The 17,989-nt window shown below is 34.1% G+C and overlaps 1 pseudogene; it reads left to right on the top strand.

Annotated features, from left to right (window-relative positions):
- The first annotated feature begins 2,098 nt into the window (after positions 1 to 2,098).
- The window catches only part of LOC124529113 (endophilin-A1-like), a 40,132-nt pseudogene continuing 24,241 nt past the window's right edge, over positions 2,099 to 17,989 (top strand).

Below are 17,989 nucleotides of genomic sequence, written 5' to 3'. Positions count from 1 at the left end.
ATGCTGGGCTAACCTTTACTGTGACAACTAAACTGACCATGTCTGTAGGCCACATTTGGTCGACAGTCTACCAGCCTATGCTTTTTGAGAACGTTCCAGCATGGGAGAAATCATGAAAATGCCATCATTTGTATTTGAATTTGATTTTGATTGTATTTGAATTTGTATTTGAATTGATACCTAGATGATTTGAAGTAAGCTGATATTATTTGTGGTGAAAGAAAAGAAAGGAAATAGTATTTTTGTGCTCAAAATAGTTATTATGTAAAATGCTTCACATAATTTATTTCAGTATGCTCACAAAAATCCTGCAGTTCAATATTTTCTGTGGTAAGTAAATTGAACATGAAGGAATTCAAATAATATAGCTTTGGTTTGAGTAACCCAAGAAGCAGAGGTTGAGTAAATATATTTGAGTGCAAATAGTTTATTTGGAAGGTGATCTCATGAAGCACTGGTAAGGAGGTGATACAGAGGAGGAAAGGAAAAGAAGTCAATATAGTCTGGGCTAATGAACATATTACCAGGGTAGGCTATAATATGCCTCAGAATTGGTACACCCTGCCCCTATCCTCCCAAAGGACAAGGAAGCTGGGTTATGTGTCCACCATACCTACCTGTCATTTGTTGAGGACTGTTTCTAAGAATGTTGATTGTCTGGCTTTTCTGACATGCCTCATGCTGCTGCTGGAGAACACCCCTGTGGCCAGAGATCATCCTCAGGGCCAGTGTTGCAGGTGCTGCAGAATAAAGCTGCAGGCATGGATAGATACCCTGAATGTTGAGGGGATGTGGAGTCCCAACCATATCCGCTACTCGACCAAATTTACATAAGTGTTTAATGTAGGGATGGGAACCTAAACTGGCAAAGGAACAAATGAAAGAGATAAAGAAGAAATATTAAGATCATAGGTAAAAACTAGAACAATATGGCATTATAGAATTGAAGGGTGATTGGAATGAGAGATTTATAAAAATTAATAAAATCAAATAACTTATCAATTAGTGCATAAAATATACATTATATTCCCTGGGAAATTATCAAAAGTTCAAATATTCCATACCCACATGGAGATGTGAAATATAGACCAAATGATAATTTTTGTCTTCAGAGAACTTGAAATTACACAAAAGCATGGTCAATAGAAGACAGTATAGATTGTCCTACTCTTAGCTATGGATTTTAACTTTTTAAGGTAATTTTATTTTCCTCTATAGAAAGTCAGATCTATTTTTATTTGAAGTTTTTAGATACTTACTTAAGCTGGTATTCAGTGCAAACTGACCTGGCCTATCTATTACTTTGTCGTGGTGCACAAATCCATAAGTTTTATCTGACATCCTTTTTCAAATATTCAGATCTGCTCAGGTAATATTTCTTAATTAAGTCCACTGATTGGCTAACTCCTTGTTTTTTTCTGCAAAATATTTCTGAAACTTTTGTTCTGTTTTATTTTTATTTTATTTTATTATTTTAGTTAAGGACTCCAGTTGAGAGAAGAAATAGTGTTCATATAGCTAGATCTGTATTGATTCTATGATAATCATCGTAACAATCAAATATAAATAAAACTAATTTTTCCAGGTCAACTTCAGAAAACACCAGAACCAATATAGCAGAGTCTGGTTGTACGTTGCTAACTAGCACAGGAGGGAATAAATCTTGCCAAGCAGCAAAACAACAGTGCTATTTGCGCACTCCCTGGAGGGAACAGATGATATTGACATTGAGCACATGCAAGGTCACAATATGGAAAATAGGTTTAGTAAGTTCACTCCATAATAACTGAGATTTGCATGGTCTCACTGTTGCCCACACTTTTCTACTAAAAATTTAGGTAATGTATTACTTTTGTTGACTAGGTGATTTTTTTCAGTTTGTGGAGTCTCAAATTCTGTGTCCTTAAAAGCGTCTTTCAATCAAAAAGCATAAAAGTTTGTCCCAAGTCTTGGTTACATGACCCATGAAAAAAGTAAAAGAACACTAGATCTGTCAGAGAGAGAGCTGTTGCTTAGTAGCACATAGTGGAGTGTCACTTTAGAAAAGAAAGATGTATTTATATGTGGAGGTAGATTTCCCAGAGAAGCAGTTTACACCATGCTCTGCAAAGTATTTATCTGGCAGTCAATAAATGACAGTGATGATGGTGATCTGTTAGACTTACAAGAGCACCTGGAGGAACTATCACGCCTGACTGATAAGCTGAGAAAAAAAACAGTGAGAAATAGAATTGGGACCATGAGAGCTCCACTTGATAAACTGCCCAAAGCTCACAGTCCATGAGAAAAGAGTGAAGTTACTCTTGGGGATTGATTAATTGGAGATGGCAAATAATCCTGGAATTTGTCTATTTTTACCAGTCTGCTAATAGATACTGCCTAATGAGCACTACATTTTGCTTCTAAGTTATTTACCATTATTTAAGAAATGATAGGGGAAAAAAATCTTCCAAAGGTCAACTCATCTTAACATAAAATGTTACCAACATAAAATGACAAAACCCACTATGTATTAGGATACTACATAATAAGATATTTTCATAGTGATTATGATGAATGGAAAATAAAAACACAAAACTAAAAACTAAGATTTCTGGAAGAATGGAAAGTAATATGAAATTAAGATTGACAATTGACAATCTTTATATATCAGGATGGAAAGTATGACCTATTATTTTTTCTTATGGTTTGCTCTAAGGGATACCCATAGATAACTACCCTCCCTGGTGTGAGGCCTCATCAGTCTACAACTCTGTGCTACATTACATTCGGCGGGTTCAACGCAAGGAAAGAGGAAAACTCTCACAAAGCCAAATCATACAGAACTTCACCAGGGAAAAGAACGTGAAACAAGTTCAGGATAAGGCAAAGAGCTCAGGGAACACAGTTGAGAAGAGTTTCATCTATAAATAAAAGCAGCAGTACAATGTTGCCCCAATTTATATTTGAAGACACTGTTCTTTGATGATTGCCCATACAAGCAGTGCCAAGGTTTGACTCCTGATAGATTTACAGAGCATTCTTTTGCACTTGTTCTATTCTCTGTTTAATTCTGAATTTCAAGCTGCTCAATAACATAGAGGAGTTTATTGCCATGGCTACAGTGAGGTGTGACTGTTAAAATAGATCAGAATGTTTATTTTTCTAAGTATTCATTTTAAACACTTGTTTACAGTTTCTTTTCATTTTAAATTTGTTCATATAGTACCATGCTGGCTGTCCATTTCCCTTTGTTTTTAACCACTTACACCAAGCAGAGATTTAGCTAGTATAACTAAAATTGCCACATTCAAAATGGATGCTGTAAGTACTACCCTTGACATTAGCCACCTTTATTGTTATAAGACTCTCATCTCAGTTTAGATTTTTTTTTTATTTTTTTTAACGTTTATTTATTTTTGAGACAGAGGGAGACAGAGCATGAACGCGGGAGGGTCAGAGAGAGGGAGACACAGAATCCGAAACAGGCTCCAGGCTCAGAGCTGTCAGCACAGAGCCTGACGCGGGGCTCGAACTCACGGACCGTGAGATCATGACCTGAGCCGAAGTCGGCCGCTTAACCGACTGAGCCACCCAGGCGCCCCTCACTTCAGTTTAGATTAATATTGACTTTAGATTTAACATGGTAAGAGAAAATTATTACCACAACTATATCAAGTCAAGGAAAGATATGCATCATGAAACACATTAACTATTTTTAATTTTATTAATACATTGAACTGCATTAACTATACAAATGTAGACCTTTGTAGCAAGATAATAGCAGTAGAAATATATATAATATTTTGGAAAGCACTGCTTCAAAATAGATTCCCCTTATTTTCTTATATTCTGGGCCTTAGAAATCTGAGCATAAGAAACATGTTTTACCTAAGTTCTTTGTAATGTGAGAAATGTATTTTATTAATAACCATTATCGATAATGCTAACAAAATGTCTTTAGGCTATCCTATTTTCTATATCTATTCATAAGTAGTTCTTCGATTGCATAGTATAACAAGTCTTTGATGTAGATAGAAAATGTTCAACTACATCTGTATTACAGATAAAACTGACTGGTCTCAGATCTTACATTAATATATGGCAAATTCAGGATTGAAATCTTGTGATTGTTTTGCTTTCTGCAACAACGAGAGTCAAACAATTCACCTCATTTAAAGTAATTGGTAAAAATCATTTTGTACTCCATTCAGAACTTGGCACATCAGGCACTGAAATATTAGAAGAATAGATGTTTAATAATGAAGGACTGTTCTCTTTTCCACTACATCTTTCCACCAAAATACTTTCAGAAAGGTTTGGCTTGGTTCCTTCTTTGTTTGTTTGTTTGTTTGTTTGTTTATCATATTAGAGTAATCTCCACAGAGGCTAAACCCCTCTCTCCAGCTACTAGTGTAACATCTGTCACGTAGTAAAAAGTCAATGTAGGTTTTTTTGAATGAATGGATGGTTGGATGGCTCTCTGATTGCCTGCTCGGCTGGATGACTGCATTTTTTTATTTATATCTTGGGATCTTGGTATTTGAAATTATTATGATTGCCTGAAATAAACAATGAAAATGAGGAATTCTTCACTTCGCCTACAGCAGTGATAATCGTGATGGTTAAATTATTCATTTCTTGACTTTGTTTCTCAATAATTATTCAGTGTGTGTAGGTTGTGTCCCAAAAATCTGCATTTTAACACACTCAAATTTATACTAATGCAGGCTGTAGATTATGTTTTGAGAATACTTTTATATGGTATATAGGTCTGATTAGAGCAGACTTTGTTAAAATTTCTTGAGCAAATCTAGGATAAAGTTGTCAGACTTCAGATTCCATACATCTCAAAGTACTAAGTTGATCGCTGAAATGGCAGAAGTTAATGCTATAAGCATTAACAATAAAGATAAGAAATCTGCACTGAACATTTGATGTGTGCGGTATTTTAGAGTGTAAGGTACAGTTCTTGATTCAGACAGCTGGGTTAAAATCTTGGCTGTCTCCTTCAATAGTTGTATCTCTTTGGTTACATTAATTAATTTATTTCTTCTTTAGTTGTTTTATTTGTACAATGTGGAAAAAATAACCTTTTCTTTCATTTTAGATTTTTGTAACAATAAAGCGGATTAACTAATGTAAAACATTTAAAACAATAGCTGACATTTTATAAGCTTTTACTCAGCAATATTTTCTCCCCCAAATCTATGTTCTTTTCTTCCATTTCCCTAATATCCTTGAGATGCTAACATTAGAGATTCATTAAAAAAATGCTTAATGGACTTTAAGACTGATTAGCAAATCCTTTTCATCTTATACGTAAAATAGAATTAGAGACGTTGAGAGATTTAATGAGATAGCACACATCTAGCCTAAGAAAAATGTGACTAAAGCTCCAGATTTTCTGATTCCTGCCTTAAGTGTATCTTTCAAAATTCCTTTGTCAACCATACTGACTGCCTGAGTTCGACCCCAGAGCTATAGGATGAGATTTTTTTGGGGGGTGATGGTGGTTAGGGGTGTTGTAGAATCCACAGATTCATTGACTGAAATTTTAAGTATATGAAAGCCAAAAACGCATCATAAGCCAGCATTTCTATTTTCTTTTATAAGCTGATAATGTGTGTTATACAGTTATTTACTAAGTAAATAATAATTCAATAGGACACACCTCATCCACCTTACTGAGAATAAACCTCTTCTTGCCTGTATCCTTGATTAAACAGATGGTAGAGTATAGAAAAAATTAGCTATAAACATTCAAAAAAAGAAAAGCTCCTAAGGGTAAATATAAATGAAAATTGTCATATAATACACAAAAAAATGTAGAAATATTCATTTTCAGATTTCTGCCTTTTGTTATTCTGATTTGTTTCTGCTGTTGGTTATTTTAAAATTTCATTATCGGTTAAAATGGATAAATGTCTTATTTTGGAAAAATAATACTTTAAAAAAGTGCACACTAAGATACAAGTGCAATATAAAGGTTGATATTTACTCATAGATAAACTAAGACAATTTCCGAAGGTAACTAAAATTTTTCATGAATTTTATAACTTGTATTCTTTCAGACATGCAAGAATGGGCTCTCTCTACTAAATACTCTGAAGTAACTTTGATCTAAGACTTAAAAATCATAGAGGGCACCTGGGTAGCCCAGTCTATTAAGTGTCCGACTCTTGGTTTTTCCTCAGGTCATAATCCCATGGTTCATGGGATCAAGCTCCACATTAGACTCTCTGCTGACAACATGGACCCTGCTTGGGATTCTCTGTCCCTCTCTCTCTGTCCCTCCCCCCCTTTTGTGTGCACTCTTTCTCTCAAAATAAATAAATAAACAAAACAATTTAAATCATAGACAAAGCTACCTTTAGACATAGCAATACAAAAAAAATTATTAGAGTTTCACTCTTTTTATCACATATTGCATGAGAAAAAAAAAGGATAAATGGGAAAGAAATAAAATCCTGAAATTTGAAATATGGATGAAGGGTCAGGAATCCTCTAGTCCACTGATGCCATTTTACAGATAAGTAAATAATCAAAGAGTAGAGATTTAACTATAATATAATAGCAACAGATCTCTATATGTTTAACACTGTAATTCATGTGCATTGCAATGGATATGCTATTTTACATAATTGAATCAATAAATTCCAGGTTTTAATGAAAGATATCATCACATTTTTTAATATATAAAGAATATAGAATGTTGTATATACTTATATAATGTCTTAAAATACATTTAAAATATGTAAATACATAATTATATATGTTTATTTATTTATATATATTTGTTATTTATATTTGTTTATATATAATTTAAATATGTATGATTATATATAATCAACATAAATATAAAGTCACATTATATATGTCTGTGTATATACACACACACACATGCACACACACACACACACAAACATAGTGATACTCAAAACACAACACTCAAATACAGCAGTACTCAAACAAGGCTGTTAATATTCTGTGATTGAATCAGACACAAAAGTTATCTTAACCAATCATTAACAGAATAATATTGGCACAGAGATTAAGTCTCTTTGCCACTTTTCTACTTTAGGTGTTTTTTTTTTCCTCAAAATTTACTAAAGACACAAAGATTTACCGACACAAAGATTAAGTCTCTTTACCACTTTTCAACTTTAGTTGTTTTTTTTTTTCCTCAAAATTTACTAAAGATTTGAACTATTTGATATTCTGGTAAAAGGCAAAACAATGAGGACTGTGAAAAGATCAGTGGTTTCTAATAGTTCAGAGAAAGGAAGAAGCAAAAGGATTTTTTTGGACAGAAATTATTCTGTATGATACTCAAATTAGTGGACATATGATCCTATATATTTGTTCAAACAGTTAGAATGCACAACACAGAGTGAACTCTAATGAAAACTATCGACAGTAGTAAATAATCATATATCAATATTGGCCCTTCTATTGTAACAAATGTTCCACACAAAAGCAAGATGTTAATAATAGGGGAAACTGGAGAATGGGGTAATATGGGGGGTATATATGAACTCTCTATACTTTCCACTCAGTTGTTCTGTAAATGTAAAGTACTTTAGAGATAGTTTATTAATTAAAGAAACAAACCAAAAAAGTTACTAATATAAAACCCATTTTAAGAGTTTTAAGAAAAATAATTTAATCATAAATTAGTTACAAAACTTCTTTTGTATCATGACAATTTAAACAAAGAAATACTGTAAAAACCTTCTGAGATCACAAAAAATTGTTCCCAGAACTTCTTGAAAACTATAGTTACTAAAGAATTTTAGAAGAATTTGGAAACACACACACACACACACACACACACACACACAATACAAATATACACACAAACTCAGTATGACAACATTAAAGAGTTATGTATTTGGGGAACTTTTTCAACTTTATATAGTAGAAATTATTAAATACATTCTGCAAATCAGTATAATAATTGTGTATTTAAAAATGTTTTATTTGAGTACAGTTGACATACACTGTTACAATAGTTTCAGCTGTGCAACACAATGATTCAACATCTCTATGTGTTATGCTGTGTTCACTGCAAGTGTAACTGCCACCTGTCGCTATATGACACTATTACAATATTATTGACTATATTCTCTATGCTGTACCTTTTATTCCCATGACTTATTTATTTCATAACTGGAAGTCTATATCTCCTATTCCCTTGCACCCTTTTTTCCCATCTCCCTACCTCCCTCTGGCAAATATCATATTTGTTTTCTAGATTTTTAGAGGTGATTCTGCTTTTTGTTTGTTTTTACATTTTTTTAGATTACACATATGAGTGAATTATTGTATTTGTTTTTCTCAGTCTTACCTATTTTACTTAGCATAATACCTTCTATGTCCATCCATATTGTTACAAATGGCAAGACCTCATCATTTTTATGGCTGCATAATACTCTATTTTGAATTTTGAATTTTTTTAATGTTTATTTATGTTTGGGGGCGGGGGCGGAGGGAGACACAGCATGAGCAGGGGACGGCAGAGAGAAAGGGAGACACAGAATCTGAAGCAGGCTCCAGGCTCCAAGCTGTCAGCACAGAGCTCAAAGTGGGGCTCAAACTCACAAACTGTGGGTGATCATGCCCTGAGCCAAAGTCCGACACTTAACTGACTGAGCCACCCAGGCGCCCCTGTAATATTCCAGTGTGTGTGTGTGTGTGTGTGTGTGTGTGTGTGTGTGTGTGTATCACATCTCCATTATTCCCTCATGGACCCTTAGGTTACTTAGGTTGCTTGGTTATTGTAAAACAGTGCTGCAATAAATATAAGGATGCATGTAGCTTTCTAAATTAGTGTTTTTGTATTCTTTCAGTGAATACCTAGTAGTGGAGTTCGTATGATATTTTTGTTTATAATTTTTTGAGGAACCTCCATACTGTTTCCACAGTGGCCTTATCAGTCTACATTTTCACCAACATTGCACAATGATTCCTTCTTCTCCACATCCTCCCCAACACTTGTTATTTTTTGTATTTTTATTATTATTATTTTTTAGCCATTCTGACAGATGAAAACTCATTGCAGTTTTGATTTGCATTTCCCTGGTGATTAGTGACATTGAACATCTTTTCATGTGTTTGTTGGCCATCTGTATTTCTTTTTTGGAAAAATATCTATTCATTAGTATAATTAATCATGATTAGTCAATGTTAGAAACTTAAAACTCACCTTCAAAGACCTTTAGTTAGATCTTTGAGACATTTTGTTGTGTTCTTTTTTCCTCAATTAAAAATATTTTAATAAACAACACATATTTAGAGAATGACTACTTTTAGTTAAGTTTAATTGAATGAAGATTTCATTATTCTTGCTCTGGGAAAACCAAATATTGCCTACCTCTAGGTTAAGATTCTCGCTGGGTATATGCTACATAGATAATGCCTTTCAAAGTGACTTCTGAAATTTTTTTTGTTCTCTTCTACTTTTTTTAATGTTTATTTTTTAGAGACAGAGACAGAGCATGAGCAGGGGAGGGGCAGAGAGAGAGGGAGACAAAGGATCTGAAGTAGGCTCTGTGCTGACAGCAGTGAGCCTGATGCAGGGCTCAAACTCACAAACCGTGAGATCATGACCTGATCTGAAGTTGGATGCTCTGCTGACTGAGCCACCCAGGTGCCCCTCTTCTACTTTTTTTTAAATTAAAAATAAATTATTTACACTTTAGCTTTATCATTTTCATTAAGCTATTTTGAAATCCAAGGTGTTAGTTTTTCCTACTTCCTATCTTTGAATTCTGGGTGCAGCCAAGTTCCGCCTTCAATATTTTGGTGGTCTGAATGTTTGTTGACCTGAAAGTTGCTGCAACATGGTTTTATTTCCTTATAGACCAATGTCTAGTACAATTATATGGCCTTTAGAGTAGAAAATAAACAATATATGTCTACTTCATTGCTTTTACTATTTGAAAATGTAGCTCAATTGCCTTCAAACTCATTAATTTCCTCTGCCTCTTCAAATGAAATGGTGTCTCATATAACACCTGAACAAGAGTGAATTATTTCACTTCAGAAGATGAGGAGAAATAGTTATGCCCTATTGAACTTTTAATATAAACCAACTGCTCCTTGAAATGCTTAATGATTAAAGAAAAGACCTATAGGGAGCTTCCAGACTTGATCTCTCTTAGAAGAATAAATAAAACAGACAGGTAATTAAGAGCAAATTCAGTTCTTGGTTTCACTGCTCAGTGTGTATGCTCACTATGGGTTAGCAGATCATAATACCAAGCTGGATAGAGCTTCTGTCTGGTACAAGACATATTTACTAGTTTTCACTTTGAAAATGTCAGCAATCGAGAATCTTCAACTTTTACTAACAATCCAAGACAAAGCTGATCTACTCAACAACTACATTTTATCATAGATGTGTTAAAATGATATGAGATTTGTGTGACTGTGTGTATGTGTGTGTGTGTGTGTGTGTGTGTGTGTGTGTGTGTGAAATTATTTCTTATTCAGAAGAAGTAAGCTTCATATATATGTATATGAACATGTCAGAAATTTCCTAAGGGCAAATATTTGAAGATTAGTTCTTGTTCCTTTTGTTATTTCCCCAAATATCTGCTAATTCTCAGTGCCTAGCCACATTTCAGTTATATTATCTAGAGAACCAGTTGAACTTCCTTTTTCTTTCCTGTTATTACACTGCTTATAACCTCTGTTCTGCTCAAATGTTCACCTCCCATCTTTGTTTCACTCATGACAGACTTCTCTAGGGGTAGAATGAAAATGATTTAGACTTTAATTTTCATTGAATTGAATCAGATGGATTTGGAAATGCTTCCTGTGGTTATGTAGTTTTTGTACTACCCTACTACTCAATTAATACCACTTACACACTAGTCTAATTTAATGCCCACTTCCCAGTCACAATTGAAAGTTGTGTTGTGTGTCATTTTGACATACAAACATATTTACTCTCACTAGGATCTCTCACATGGGTTCAATAGGATCATACTGAACACAGTATGGTTAATTGGTATTTGAAGCACAAAGTACTTATCCAACACCCATTTTTCCCCTAACTTCTCTAGAATCAGAACTCTGAATGACTTATTGCCAGATGTTTGCCTCATTTCTTAGTTTTATTTGAAGATTGGTAAGCTCAATTGGATATAAGAAAAATTACTGGGTTGGTTTTCCAAGAAAGTCCTTTAAATAAAGATGACTTCTTTTCTTCATGACCATTTTCAAAAGCTGTCTTATTTCTGTTTTTGTTTGAAGCATAGAGATGATGACTGAAGCTGCACAGGAAAACACATGAACATAAGATGAGCTTGACAGTAGAATAACACACTTAAAATGATGCGTGTGCAACAGGAAACTGGAATGTTGATACCACAGACCTTCCATAACAGCTATGATAGTCTCCCCACTTTGTAATTCCTTTACGGGAGAAAAATACCAACCTTTATCTGCTGATGTTATTGAAATAATTTATTCTAGGAGACACATATAATTCCCAATGCACACAACTGTTTTGTGCTGGTTTTGGCCTATTGACGGTACTGCTACCAGCTAGAAATGCCTGAAAGCATTCACCTGGCTTACGTTGAGCTTCCTACAGACATCTCTTTCCGAACCAATGTTAGAACCACTGGACTGACTCTTGGGGTTCCTACTGTGCTTGCTTGCAAGATGCCCTTCAGCAACAGCCATCAGGAAACTTTGAAAAACTAAATGTTTATTAGCTACAAGACCTGGAAATTACACAATACACCTGAGGCTCTCTGGTGGTGGGGGGGATAGAGAGAAAGAAAGCAAGAAAGCTCATGCACAGGGTTTCTGTTTTTATTGGGGTCAAGGGTAGGGGCCTCTGATTTCACAGGCTCATTCTTTATTGGTGTATTTAAAACATAAGAACATCATAAGATTTAAAACATAAAAGTGGTGATTTAAAGTGAAGGAAACAGAAAAGACAAGTGCTCCCAAAGATGAGTAATTGAAATCAACCATATTTTCTAAAACAAAAGAAACTCAGGCAGAGGGGAGTGGTCTGATTCTATCTAGCCCGGTGGCTGGTAATGTGCTTTTCAACATAATTGTCTTTGAAATGGATGTCAGCAATCCAAGTTTAAGTCATCCTTTTGCATCACAAAAACAGGAAAAAAAATGATCATTTATATAAATTCTTAAGTAGCTGGCACATACTGGGCAATGTACAGTTAATCAGTAAAAGTGGCGAGCTGTTAATACAATTGGAGATGAGAATTCTTTTCAGGTCATTCTCAGTATTTGAACTGCCATAATTCTCAGTAGATTCAAGAAAGAATCAAAGTTTTCCCAGCAGTGCAGTACAGATTGGAAAACAAGCAAAAAAATCACAAGTAATAAATGCAACTCAAATACTGCAGAGAGCATGTATTCAAAGATTGTGTATTAGGAGAACCTATATTTAAATTTCAACGCTTAAAAATTATAAACAGAAAATTGAGAATTGCTTCAGTTTGTAAATCTCACAGAGAGGGGCACCTGGGTGGCTCTGTTGGTTAAGGGTTGAACTCTTGATCTCAGTTCAGGTCTTGATCTCAGGGTCTTAAGTTCAAGTCTCTTGTTGAGCTTTGTGCTGGGCATGGAGCCTACATTAAAAAAAAACCCTCAAGCAGAAAAATGCTTTACCAATATCAAAACCAGTATAAGAGGGGTACCTGGGTGGCTCAGTTGGTTGGACATCAGGACTCAGGTCATCATCTCAAGGTTCATGGAATCAAGCCCTGCATGGGTCTCTGTGCTGACAGAGCAGAGCCTGCTTGTGATTCTCTCTCATCCTCTCTCTCTGCCCCTCCCATACACTCTACATAAATAAATAAATAAACATAAAAACAAAAACAAAAACACTATAAGAAGTTGAGGTTCAAACATAGATTTGGAAGTCCCTGATGCCTAGGCTCTTTTGTCTTATTTCTCTTTGGTACAGCTTAAAGATCAGCAGAATTAATAATGGTAAAATATGTTTGATGATACTTGATAAAAGTTAATTTTCTTAGGGGAAATAACAAATGACTTCCCTGTACATTATGGGTAGAAAAATGATGATGGTGGTGGTGGTGGTGGTGGTAAAGAGTCCACAAAAATCATAGATGGAAATATTCCAATTTCTCCAGTAAAATACAAAGTTATACAATTCTCTGATTCATAAAAATAAAGTCATAAAACATTTACTGTTTTCTTCGTTTTAGCTTTTGATAAAAAGTGTGACTAATTATGTAACAAGAGTGCATATGACTCTAAATTTTAAGTGTGAAATGAAATTTGGAAATAAATAACTTGAGATATGGTATAATTGATGCAGGCAGGCCGGTCTGAGGACCCAGAGGGGGTCCTGAAGAACTAGCCAGAAGTCCTTGGCTTCAAGCAAGATAGAAATCAAACGTGAACCAGCAGTTTGTAAATCTCACAGAGATTTACATACATATACATATATGCATATATATACACACACATATACATACATATATATGTATATATACATGTATATATGTATGTATATGTGTGTGTGTGTGTGTATATATATATATATATATATATATACATCTTTATATATGGAGAGACAGAGGGAGAGAGAGAGATGGATAAGGAGAGAGCATCCAAGAGACTTGGAAAGGAAAATAGCATGAGTCTGTCTTGCTTGAGGTCTGGGGTTTTTACTGGCAATTGTGGTCTGGTGCACATGTCCTCTTAGGCATCCAGGAATTGGGCAGAATAAGGAGAGGGTCCAGGTGTCCTTCATAAGTCACTAATTCCCTGAAACCAGGGGATTTGGTGTCAAGGTGGTTGGAGTCAGTGGTCTTAGAGAACTTTTATGAAGACCCTGCCTGGTCACACCTTAGATGTTCTGTATAGTGCTGGAAGCCTCCAAAGATACCATTATCTCTTGGTTCCTTACAAGGAAAACATGTTATTTGTATTTCAAAGCATGTGTAGAGTGGGGTTGGAGTGCAAGCCCTAGGAAGAATAGAAACTGGATAGGAAGCAACAAAACAAAAACAAACAAACAAAAAGCTTTTTTTCACTCATGGGGTTCCTTCAGTTTCCCTGCCTCATAATTATGTCAGCTATGATTGAATATTGCCCAAATTCTCTACACATTTCTATATTCATTCATTTTAAGTATATCTTTTCAGATTCCCTTATCAAAGAGCAGAGTCTATATCTTCACTCCTTGAATCTGAAATAGCCAGATGACTTTTTTGTCAGTGTTATTTCTGAAACTAAGCCTCAACAGGATTTTATACACTTTCTCCTAGACCTTTGTCTTATTCATGAAAGTAAGCCAGTACTGTGTAGCTGTAGGATAAATACCACCTGGAAGAGAGCTGAGGTAACCCAGCCAAGAACCATAGGACTCCCAGAGGCAAAGCCACCTAGCTTCATTGGCAGTGCTTAAGGGAGACCAGCAGCTACAGTAAGAACCCCTTCCCACAGGCTAATTTTTAACATATCAAGAACAGTGAATTATTGCTTAAAATACCCAGTTTTGTGGTGCCTTTTCACGGAGCAATATTATGGCAATACATTACTAATACAACAACCTAAAATGATTACATCATTCTGAGACACTAAGGAAATGTTATAATTGTGCTATAACAAGTTGAATTATAATACTTTTCTTTTAATAAAGGAAGTAGAAAGTGAGTTTGGCAAACATGGGTTTAGTTACAAATTTCATCATAAAATAGAAAATTAATTAGCTTTTTGGGGCATTGCTTTCCTCATGTTATAAATTGGAACTACCAATTTTATGTTACCAATAGTAACTACCCCTTTGTTGCTGGCAAATAGGCCTGCATATTAAAAGCAAAATAATTAAAACAAAATAATCTAAATCTTTTTCAATGTTTTAGCCATTGACCTACATGGAGAGTCTGTTAACTAACACATAAGCTAGGCATCTCTTACTAAATGTGTTACCAAAAAAAAAAAAAAAAAAAGAAAAAAATCATTGGAATACTATTTAAATATCATCATCATCATTAATTGATAAATGCAAGCAAACATTCTCACACTCAGAAAATGGAAATTATTTTAATAATCCTTTAAAGAAGGAAGAGTTTAAATACGGAATCACATATTTTTATTTAAATTTAATACAAAAAGACGTATGGATGGATCACACAGAGCATTTTTAAATACTATAGATAAAAGGTATTCGAACTTTTAAAATATATGTCAACACATAGGATATCTAGCTACTTTTTGAGAAGCTTAGTAAATTGTATTCATACAAATAATATTGAAAGCAAGACTTCATTGATTAAAACAAATACATTAAAGATTCCTAAGTAATAAATAATATTAAGAAAACTTTTGTATTGAAGGATGTTTTTTCAAAAACACTTTTTTCTTTAGAACATATAAAAGAAAATAAATATATTATATACAATAATTATACTCCCTGACCAGGTGTGATTTATTCCAGAAATGCAAGATTCTTTAATATTCAAAATCAATCAATATTATCAACCAAACTGATAAGCTACTGATCACATCAATTGATATAGAAAATCATGAGGGACTCACAATCTAGAAGTAATAATCTAATTCAACAAAGTCACAGGACATAATAAAAACATGCAAGAATCAGTTGTGTTTCCATGTACTAAAAATGAACATTTGGAAACCGATATTTAAAATACTTTACCATTTAAAATTGTTTCAAAGGACATTAAATACTCAGATGTAAATCTAACAAAACATGTACAGAATTTGTATGCAGAAAAATCACCAAAAAAGTTAATAAAGGAAGACACATATTGTGCTCATGATTTGGGAGACTTGATATAGTTAATATGCCAATTGTCCCCCAGACTGATATTTCAGATGGGCACAATGACTATTAGAATCCCAGCAAAGTTGTTTTTTTTTTCTTCAATATATAAACATATTCTAAACTTGACATGGAAATTAAAATATACTAGAATACCTAGAACAATTGTTTAAAAAAAGTGTGAGAGGAAACTACCTAATTTTAGTAATACTAGGTATCTGCAGCAATCAAGATGGTGTGGTATTGAAAATGGATAGACACAGAGATCAAAGGAGGAGCAGAAAAACTAGAAATAGACCCACACAAGTATGCACAATTGGATTTTGGCAAATTTACAAAGACAATTAAGTGAAGTATGGGTGACATTTCAACAAATATTAAGCATGGTATCTCATGATCTGTAAAAGAAAATATTGATAAGTTACACTTCATCAAAATTTAAAATGCATGCCCCATGAAAGACCCTGTTGAGAAGATGGAAAAACAAGCTACAACTGGGAGGAAATATTTGCAAACCACCTACAGGACAGAAAATAAACATCTTTAATATTTAAAAAACTTGAAACTTAGAAAAAAAAAACAAGAAATTCAATTAAAAGTGGACAAATTCTGTGAGCAGATATTTCACCAAAGACAACATACTGATATCAAGTAAGCATATGAATATGTTCAATATCATTAAGCATTAAGGAAATGAAAATAAAAATCATGGCATATTCGAAAGATTAAGTTAATGAGATAATGATAATACTGAATGTTGGCCAGGTAAAGGATATATTGAATTTCTCATAAATTGCTGATAAGACTGTATAATGGTATAACAGACTGTATTTGGGCAATCTCTTGTAAAACTAAAATGCACTTACTATATGACCTAGCAGTCCTATTCCTGGGATTTATCTCAGAGAAATGAAGCCTTATGTTCATACACACAAATTGTACATGGATGTTCATGGAAGGTTTATTTGTAACCTAAAATTGTAAATAACCCTGTTGTTCTTCAACTAAAATGGTTTAACAAACCATGGTGTATCTATACCATAAATATTACACAGGAGTAAAAAGGAATGAACTGTTGACACATACAATCACCTCCATGGATCTTAAAGGACCCAGGATGAGTAGAAATGCCAGTCTCAAAAGGCTGCATACTATACATTTCATTTATATCAAGTTTTTAAGCCAACATAGGGATGGAAAACAGATTATCTGTTAATGTAAATAGTTTAAGAAGAATAGGGTTGGTGTTACTACAAAGAGGTAGTATAAAGGAGTTTCTTTGAGATGATGAAGTGCTGTTTCTTGGTTGTGGTGGTGGTAAACCAAATCGATATGTGGGAAAGTTTCATAGAATTACACACACATAAACTCAAATAAGTGTGTGTAAAAGCTGTTGAGATATGAATATAATCTGTAGTCTAACAGTATTCTACCAATATCAATTTCCTTATTTTCTTTTTGTGAAATAGTTATGTGAGATGGCACTATTAGAGGAAGAATGGAGATAGGTCAACAGGATTCTCTGTACTATGTTTGCAGATTCCTGCATATTTATGATTATTTCAAAATAAAAAAATACCCTCTAGGTTTTTTTAGATTTTTTTAACGTTGTTTTTTTTTGTTTGTTTTTTTTTTGTTTTTTTTTGTTTTTTTTTTTTGAGAGAAAGGGAGAATGAGAATGAGTGGAGGAGGGGCAGGGAGAGAGGGAGAGAGAGAATTCCAAGCAGGCTCTGCACTGTCAGACTGGAGCCTGATGTGGGGCTCAAACTCAAAAACCGTGAGATCATGAGCCAAGTGGAAACCAAGAGCCTGATGCTTAACCACTGAGCCACACAGGCGCCCCTCGTGTTCTAAATTTTTAAACAATTTTTTAATAAACCAGAGGGGCATGAATGGCTCAATCAGTTAAGTATCTGACTCTAGACTTCTACTCAGGTCATGATCTCACACTTTGTGGGATCAAGGCCTGTGTTGGGCTTCACTCCAAAGCGCAGAGTCTGATTGGGATTCTCTCTCTACCTCTCCCCCACTCATGCTTGCTCTCTCTCTCAAAATAAATAAATAAACTTAAAAACATTTAATTAACCAGAATTTAATACTTCATATTGGTTCATCACTAGTCAATGGAGTTTCCTCACATTAGCCTGCATTTTTAATGTTCCAGACATATGCATTTATAACTAACCGAGGATACCTTATCAAGAA

This window comes from Lynx rufus, unplaced genomic scaffold (genome assembly GCF_022079265.1).
Source record: "Lynx rufus isolate CCGP_SWC_20201006 ecotype Redwood Valley unplaced genomic scaffold, mLynRuf1.p SCAF_6, whole genome shotgun sequence".
NCBI classification, from domain to species: domain Eukaryota; kingdom Metazoa; phylum Chordata; class Mammalia; order Carnivora; family Felidae; genus Lynx; species Lynx rufus.
Note: the sequence above shows the minus strand (reverse complement) of the source record. Positions and strands in the feature narration are given on the sequence as shown.